The sequence below is a fragment of the Schistocerca serialis genome, chromosome 8, assembly GCF_023864345.2.
Source record: "Schistocerca serialis cubense isolate TAMUIC-IGC-003099 chromosome 8, iqSchSeri2.2, whole genome shotgun sequence".
In the NCBI taxonomy this organism is placed as follows: Eukaryota; Metazoa; Arthropoda; class Insecta; order Orthoptera; family Acrididae; genus Schistocerca; species Schistocerca serialis.
The window spans coordinates 244,675,927-244,685,556 of NC_064645.1; positions in this window are offsets into that span (position 1 = coordinate 244,675,927).

Consider the following 9,630-nt stretch of genomic DNA (forward strand, 5'->3'; position numbering starts at 1 on the left):
TCGTCTTCGACCAGTACGCTGACAGAAAAGCATTCTGAAATTCCTCTACCGAGTAACACTGTCTCGCGATCGGTCTCATACGAGTTGCCGGTTCGCCTTCCAAAAAACTGCAAATAAATTCAAGTTTATGTGTTACAGGCCAAGTCGGTGGAAGAGCAAAACTAAACTGTTGAATCCAATCCAGTGGGTGAATCTGCGTTCTATCGTTTTTGAAAACCTTAAACTTTCTCACTGACAGAAAATGTTTGTAGTCGAAGTTATCATCTCTGCATGATGGAACAGGTTCAGGATCGTAAGAGTATCTATTGAACTGTGGTTGTTCGGAATCTAAGTCCCGTACTCTCTGCAGATTACCCAAATTATACGCGCTGCGTGAGTCTGACACATGTTCATAAAGTGGCGTCTGTTGTGTATTATTAACAGAAGTGTTTTTCATTTCTGTTACTTCTTGTTGTAAATTTGATAACTTCCTACGTAACGTGTTGTTAGATGAATCGATCTCATTAATAGTCTGCTGTAAATTTTGAAATTCAGGCGTTTGGATAAATGAAACCGGTGCAGTATCGTCTGATTTATTGTCATTAGCATTTTCGATAACATCAATACGACTGGCCAATTCATCACATTTTTCAGTCAATATCTTAACCTGATCATCGGTTTTAGAATCAGACGCATTAATCTGTTTTTGCAACTTGCGCGTAGTTTCGCTCAGTTTTTTAACATCAGCTTTGATAACATCACAATCCTGTGTTAGATCTAATTGTTCGAATCTATCTGTCACTGTTTGAATATTTACTGTGTGTGTATCTGTTTTTGATTTAAGGTCAGAAATTTCATCCCGTAATTCCGCGTTCAATTGTTCTATGGTATTAATTTTGTCGGACACTGTAGTAATATTATTGTCTACATACGTCTTCGCTTTCGCGAATATTTTACGTTTGTCCTCTTGTCTTTGTGCAGTGATTGTTTCCATGACTTGTCGTTTTACTTTGTTTTGATCCTGAATAAATCTGCGGAAACGCGTATCACTGTTCTGTATGTGCTGATTAAAGCGCTCGTTAATCTGAGTGTTCTGCTGTTCGAATTTCGCGTCTATCTTTGCGTCCATAGTGCGCGAAAGTTCTACCGTCATTGCTCTAAACTCGTCCCGTAATTGTGTAGCTTTTTCAGAGCACTGTTTGGCGACTCCGCTAATTTCGTCTCTGAGTGTATTTGTCGCGGCTGTTTGCATTTCCCTTAATTCTTGCGCAACCGACTTTATTTCTTCGCTATTTTTTTGTGAACAAGCCTCAATTTCCACGCGCAACTGTTCCTTAGTGTCATGGCACTGCGCGGCAACGGCTGTAATTTGTTCACTAAGTTGTTTGAAATTTTCGTCATTATTGTCAAGTTTTTCATTAATTTTATTAAATTTTTTATCCTGTTCACTAAATTGTTGTTTGAAATCTTCACTCTGTTTGTCTAATTTTTCATTCTGTTGTTTGTTTGATTCAAGAATTTGTAGCAACAATGCCTTAAGTGGATCCGACACAAAATTAGCATTTCTATTCTCCGTGCTATTTAATGGTGGATCTGAAATTGTCTTGTTTTGCGTGACCATTTGGTCATTCTGTAATTTACAGAAAGGTTTATCAGTCGGATGTACACTGTCAGACATTATTTCGGAATTAAATAGATCCATCGTACTTTGAGTATCCTGTTCATTTTCATTAGACAAATTTGTCTGTACATTACTTGAGTTTCCCGAATCGGGTGTGTTAAGCTGGGCAGCGCTCATTACAATAGAGCGTTCTGCGTCATCAATTGTCGTCAAATCAACACAAGACACAATCGAGTTCGTTTGTTCATCATTAAGGTCTACATCATTACTAATTGTTAGAACGCACTGATTGTCAGTGAACGCAGGATTGTCATCATTACACTGCGTGTCACAATTACTATCGGTCACGCTGTTTAAGTCGGTAATTTCGTTCATAATACCTCGCGATACACTATTCACAGTCTTTCGCGGCATTTTTACAATAGTCAAAATTTTTCACAAAACAAATAAGCACAATGCAAAAACAACACACAAATACAATAGAGCAACAAATTGCCGTTGACCTGTAGAAAGAAAGTCACAAGTTAATAAAAGCGTTGCGCCAAATCCTAATTATATCTAAGCAAATAAGAGCAGATATCTGACTGTTGCTCAAAAGACTCTCAACGAAATACGATCCTGGACTGGGTGTCGCCAAGTGTAACCTCCCCACCGTAATTTTAAAAGAAAGAAGAATGACAATACTTAATACAAATGGGAGCCGAGTGTAACCTCCCCACAAAATTTTTAAAGAAAGACGATACTAATTAGAAATGCTGATGGACATTGCTCTATGCGTAACCTGCCCACAGTGAAATGTACTGACAATGGGAACAAAAATGTGAAATTCGCAATCTGACTCAAATATAAATCCTTCAAAAAATTAAAGTATATTCAGTGATAAGAAAATTCAATTAAACCGAAACATCGGTCTTTGGCCCTGTGTAAAACAATCAGAATTAAAGTCTTACCTCAGAATAAATGGATGTCACATATCTGCTCTTGTTGTTGCGCACCGCTTGGGGGAACTGCATTGCAAATAATAATATTGTCTTTTTTTTTGTGATTCTAGTGAAATTTTTCTTCAAAAGAAGTGGAATGAAATGGGAAGTGCAACGAGATCTTTAGTTCAATAAAAAATTAAATTTTTGAAAAAATGCTTTTGAAATAAAAATTATTATTAGGGAACTTGTTGGAGAATAATTACAATAAATAAATTTTTACATTATCTAATGATTATATTAATTAATGGTATACCTTATTCACCATCTTGACCAGTGTTGCCGACCGCCTACATCATACAACCGCACTGGGCTGTTACTACTGACCGACCGCTCTGCATGACGACTATTAGCGTACAGCACGCGACGACTACTGACAGAGTACTGCTCTCAACTAGACAGAGCTACAGACTCGCAACGACTACTGTACTGCACTGGCCTACAGCTACTAACAGACTGAGCAACGACTACTGACAGACAGAGAACCGCTCGCAACACTCGCGCGGTCAAGCGCAAACTCTCTGGTCACAGATGCTACAATGCCTCGCCATCGCTGCTGCGTTACATACGTGTTTCAACTTCTCTTCAAATCACATTAATCATGGAATGGAAACACACAGCAACAGAACGTACCAGCGTGACTTCAACACTTTGTTACAGGAAATGTTCAAAATGTCCTCCGTTAGCGAGGATACAGGCATCCAACCTCCGTCGTATGGAATCCCTGATGCGCTGATGCAGCCCTGGAGAATGGCGTATTGTATCACAGCCGTCCACAATACGAGCACGAAGCGTCTCTACATTTGGTACCGGGGTTGCGTAGACAAGAGCTTTCAAATGCCCCCATAAATGAAAATCAAGAGGGTTGAGGTTAGGAGAGCGTGGAGGCCATGGAATTGGTCCGCCTGTACCAATCCATCGGTCACCGAATCTGTTGTTGAGAAGCGTACGAACACTTCGACTGAAATGTGCAGGAGCTCCATCGTGCATGAACCACATGTTGTGTCGTACTTGTAAAGGCACATGTTCCAGCAACACAGGTAGAGTATCCCGTATGAAATCATGATAACGTGCTCCGTTGAGCGTAGGTGGAAGAACATTAGGCCCAATCAAGACATCACCAACAATACCTGCCCAAAAGTTCACAGAAAATCTGTGTTGATGACGCGATTGCACAATTCGTGCGGATTCTCGTCAGCCCACACATGTTGATCGTGAAAATTTACAATTTTATGACGTTGGAATGAAGCCTCATCCGTAAAGAGAACATTTGCACTGAAATGAGGATTGACACATTGTCGTATGAACCATTCGCAGCAGTGTACCCGTGGAGGCCAATCAGCTGCTGATAGTGCCTGCACACGCTGTACATCGTACGGAAACAACTGGTTCTCCCGTAGCACTCTCCATACAGTGACGTGGTCAACGTTACCTTGTACTGCAGCAACTTCTCTGACGCTGACATTAGGGTTATCATCAACTGCACGAAGAATTGCCTCGTACATTGCAGGTGTCCTCGTCGTTCTAGGTCTTTCCCAGTCGCGAGTCATAGGCTGGAATGTTCCGTCCTCCCTAAGACGCCGATCAATTACTTCGAACGTCTTCCTGTCGGGACACCTTCGTTCTGGAAATCTGTCTCGATACAAACGTACCGCGCCATGGCTGTTGCCTCGTGCTAATCCATACGTCAAATGGGCATCTGCCAACTCCGCATTTGTAAACATTGCACTGACTGCAAAACCACGTTCGTGATGAACACTAACCTGTTGATGCTACGTACTGATGTGCTTGATGCTAGTAGTACTGTAGAGCAATGAGTAGCATGTCAACACAAGCACCGAAGTCAACATTACCTTCCTTCAATTGGGCCAACTGACGAAACTAAAATGAGCTCTAACACGGAAATTAAGCTTTTCCGGACACATGTCCACATAACATCTTTTCTTTATTTGTGTGTGAGGAATGTTTCCCGAAAGTTTGGCCGTACCTTTTTGTAACACCCTGCGTAGAAAAAATGATTTCGTGAGATGTTTGGAGAACTAATGCCAACCAACTGGTTAGCAGGTTTTAAAATTTCTAGTAATCAATATATCCCAGCTGCAAACTATGACAGTTTAAACAAAGTTGCTCATTTTGATTCTTAATGAGACCGTCAGTACCAGAAGGAGCTATTCCGTATATGAGGATGGATAGATTGTAGACGTCATTGTTGTCCACAATATGATATTTTAAGTTACGTGTTTGGAATTTTGTAATAGTGAGAATGGAAAACCAAGAATGAACTGCTTAGATTAGAAGGGATATAAGACAGGAGTAATGTCTTCCTCCCCGATTGTTCAGTCTATACATAAACGAAGAAATGGCTACCATAACGTTAAAGTATTTCCTGTTTAATATCGTTGTCATGTTCTGTCAGGCACCTCCGAAAATTCAGTTAACGCAGATGCTGTGTTTAGTGCTGGGAGGAGACAAAAATGCAAGGAGTAATCTTGAAAAGAACAGCACAACTTTACGAAAGTACCATATAGGATCTGGACAAACTGAAAAAAAAGAAATTATTCGAACAGATGCCCGTAAAAAGATCTAAATTTCATTGACGTGCCCTACAGCTGTACCTTCTTAAATTACTGCACTGATGTTTGAGGTATCATCATTGTTTCCTGCGGAGACATTACTATACTGAAACTACGATATGTAGATTTTGTTTTGAATGATGCTGCCGCCGGGAATAATTTTTATTTTATTGTTATACGAACTTACTTATAAAAATCACGATATGTACAGATCATGAGATCTTCCAAACAATCGGTATATCATTCAATTTGTGGTACAATTTCTAATGAACATGCTGAACATTACAATAATGGACAAGTATTTTCCAAATTTTAAAATGTTTTCGTCTTTCTGCTTTCAAATTATCCACTTGTACCTCTAATTTACCGTTTTAAAAATGAAGTTTGTCTTGTACGCAGTAGAAATAATTTGTAATTATTCGGTTACTTGTATTTTATAGTCACCTTGAATTTGAAGACCTCTCCTGAGGAGCTATCCAGAAAGCTAACTATGAAAACACGTGAGCTGTAGATAATTAAAAGTATTAAAACTTCATCTAAGAGGAAAAGGGAAATTTACATAGAAGTTAGAATACGTAAGATCCAACGTTAGTTACATTCAACAAAATATACTGTAATAATTTAAGGACAGTCATTAAAATGTCCAGAAATATACAAGTCCAGACAGAAATTAATAATGCTGATAATAAGATTATAAATATATAGCATACGTAAAACGGGACACATGACAATCAGTCAGCGTACAAGATACCACAATAGTTAAAACTAAGTGGCACTTTTGTTCACAAGTAGCAAATATTTTTAACAATCATTTTTCTGATGTGGATAGATTTGACAGTGTATAGCAAGAAAATTAGAATTGTGTCAGTATATTTGCATTGTGAAGGGACAGATCAAGATAAGATGGATAGTTTTTATGAAGCACTCAGTGATGTAGTTGTTAGAGTAAAGGACAAAGATAGTGTTCTGCTCATGGGTGATTTTAACGCCAGGATTGGAAATCGAACAGAAGGGTATGAAAAGGTTATGGGTAAATTTGGAGAGGATATGGAGGCCAACAGGAACGGGAAACAACTCTTGGATTTCTGTGCCAGTACGGACTTAGTAATCACAAACTCCTTTTTTAAACATAAGAACATTCACCGGTATACTTGGGAAGGCAGGGGAACCAGATCTGTCATTGACTATATAATAACAGATCAGGAATTCAGGAAGGCTGTTAGGGACACACGTGTATTCAGGGGATTCTTTGATGACACTGATCATTATTTAATCTGCAGTGAAATTGGGATTGTGAGGCCGAAAGTGCAGGAGGTCAGGTCCATATGTAGGAGGATAAGAGTGGAGAAACTTCAGGATAAGGAAATCAGGCACAAGTACATAACAGCGATCTCAGAAAGGTACCAGTTAGTTGAATGTAGTCAATTACAGTCATTGGAAAAGGAATGGACAAGGTACAAGGACACAGTACTAGAAGTGGCTAAAGAATATCTTGGAACACTAGTGTGTAAAAGTAGGATGAAGCAAACAGCTTGGTGGAATGACACAGTCAAGGCAGCTTGTAAAAGGAAAAAGAAGGCGTATCAAAAATGGCTACATACTAGAACTCAGGCAGACAGAGAAAGTTATGTTGAAGAAAGAAACAAAGCCAAACAGATAATTGCAGCATCCAAGAAGAAATCTTGGGAAGACTTTGGAAACAGGTTGGAGACTATGGGTCAAGCTGCTGGAAAACCATTCTGGAGTGTAATTAGCAATCTTCGAAAGGGAGGTAAGAAGGAAATGACAAGTATTTTGGACAGGTCAGGAAAACTGCTGGTGAATCCTGTGGATGTCCTGGGCAAGTGGAGGGAATATTTTGAAGAGTTGCTCAATGTAGGTGAAAATACGATCAGTAATGTTTCAGATTTCGAGGTAGAATGGGATAGGAATGATGATGGAAATAGGATCACATTTGAGGAAGTGGAGAAAATGGTCAATAGATTGCAGTGCAATAAAGCAGCTGGGGTGGATGAAATTAAGTCGGAACTCATCAAATACAGTGGAATGTCAGGTCTTAAATGGCTACACAGAATAAATGAAATGGCCTGGGAGTCGGGACAGGTTCCATCAGACTGGGCAAAAGCAGTAATCACACCAATCTTTAAACATGGAAACAGAAAAGATTGTAACAATTACAGAGGTATCTCTTTAATCAGCGTTGTGGGTAAAATCTTCTCACGTATTGTTGAAAGGAAAGTGCGAGTATTAATTGAAGACCAGTTAGATGAAAATCAGTATGGGTTTAGGCCTCTTAGAGGTTGTCAGGACCAAATCTTTAGCTTACGGCAAATTATGGAGAAGTGTTATGAGTGGAACAGGGAACTGTATCTACGCTTTATAGATCTAGAAAAGGCATATGACCGGGTTCCTAGGAGGAAGTTATTGTCTGTTCTACGAGATTATGGAATAGGAGGCAAACTTTTGCAAACAATTAAAGGTCTTTACATGGATAGTCAGGCAGCAGTTAGAGTTGACGGTGAATTGAGTTCATGGTTCAGAGTAGTTTCAGGGGTAAGACAAGGCTGCAACCTGTCTCCATTGTTCATATTATTTATGGATCATATGTTGAAAACAGTAGACTGGCTGGGTGAGATTAAGATATGTGAACACAAAATAAGCAGTCTTGCATATGCGGATGTCTTAGTTGTGATGGCAGATTCGATTGAAGGTTTGCAAAGTAATATTTCAGAACTAGATCAGAAATGTGAGGACTATGGTATGAAGATTAGCATCTCCAAAACGAAAGTAATGTCAGTGGGAAAGAAATATAAACGGATTGAGTGCCAAATAGGAGAAACAAAGTTAGAACAGATGGACGGTTTCAAGTACTTAGGATGCATATTCTCACAAAATGGCAACATAATGAAAGAACTGGAAGCGAGGTGTAGCAAAGCTAATGCAGTGAGCGCTCAGCTACGATCTACTCTTTTCTGCAAGAAGGAATTCAGTACCAAGACTAAGTTATCTGTGCACCGTTCAATTTTTCGACCAATTTGTTGTATGGGAGGGAAAGCTGGGTGGATTCAGGTTACCTTATCAATAAGGTTGAGGTTACGGATATGAAAGTAGCTAGGATGATTGCAGGTAATAGTAGATGGGAACAAGGTAGGAGGGTGTCCACAATGAGGAAATCACAGAGAAACTGGGAATGAACTGTATAGATGTAGCAGTCAGGGCGAACAGGCTTAGATGGTGGGGTCATGTTACACGCATGGGAGAAGCAAGGTTACCCACGAGACTCATGGGTTCAGCAGTAGAGGGTAGGAGGAGTCGGGGCAGACCAAGGAGAAGGTACCCGGATTCGGTTAAGAATGATTTTGAAGTAATAGGTTTAACATCAGAAGAGGCGCCAATGTTAGCACTGAATAGGGGATCATGGAGGAATTTTATAAGGGGGCTATGCTCCAGACTGAACGCTGAAAGGCATAATCAGTCTGAAATCATAATGATGATGTTGATCACTTTTCTAAATACAGCAGCAAAAATGGGATTAAATGCATCAGTTGACGGAGCAAGAGAATGTGTTAAAAAGTCATTCCACAAGACTTTGGGTAAGTTGGAAGAAGCACCAGCAGAAATTAACAGAATTCTAGAAGCAAAAGCTCGCACAGTGTTGATGGAATGTCAGACACAATTCTGAAAAGTTGTTCTCACTTAATAAGTTATATCCCCACTAACAAATGTAATTCATCATTGGAACAGGGAATATTTCCAGACAGATTAAAATATGCTATTGTTAAACCTTGACTTAAAAAGTTTTCCAAATTATTCGAAAAACTAAAGTACTAAAGAGTACTCTAACATTTAAGGAGAAACAATTTACTTGTCGCATCAAGGTTTGGATTAGAAAAGGGATGCTCGACTGAAAATGCTATATATACACATCTGGTCACCAAATATAACAAGCCTTAAGTAGTAAAATATCGCCAGTTGGTATTTTCTGTGATCATTCCGAGGCGTTTCATTGCATAGGTCATGTTGCTCTTCCGGAAAAAAACTCGAATTTGTGGAACTGATGGCTTTACACGACTGGTTGAAATAATACTACACAAGCAGAATGCAAAAGATTGTGCTGCATAATTCAAACAACGTTCAAAAAAGAGAAGAATTTAGTGACTGGGGAGAAATGGCGAAGAGAGTCCTACAAGATTCAATTTTGAGCCCACTCCTGTTCTTTATACTGGACGTCCTATTAAATATACTGGATGTCCTATTAAAAAGTTATCAGGTGCATTTTCTCCGATGTTTCGAAAGATATTTTTAGTTACATTTTTGCAATGTGTAGTTAGAGTCAGTCCCAACAAAGTACTGCTCATCACCTTTTTCATACAACGCCCAGTGTCGTCCGTAAGCGTCTGTTTGCTTCCCATTGCAAACAAAGTGATTTTTAAACCTGAATTTTACAGGTCTGTTCGAAAAAATGGTCTCAGATTAG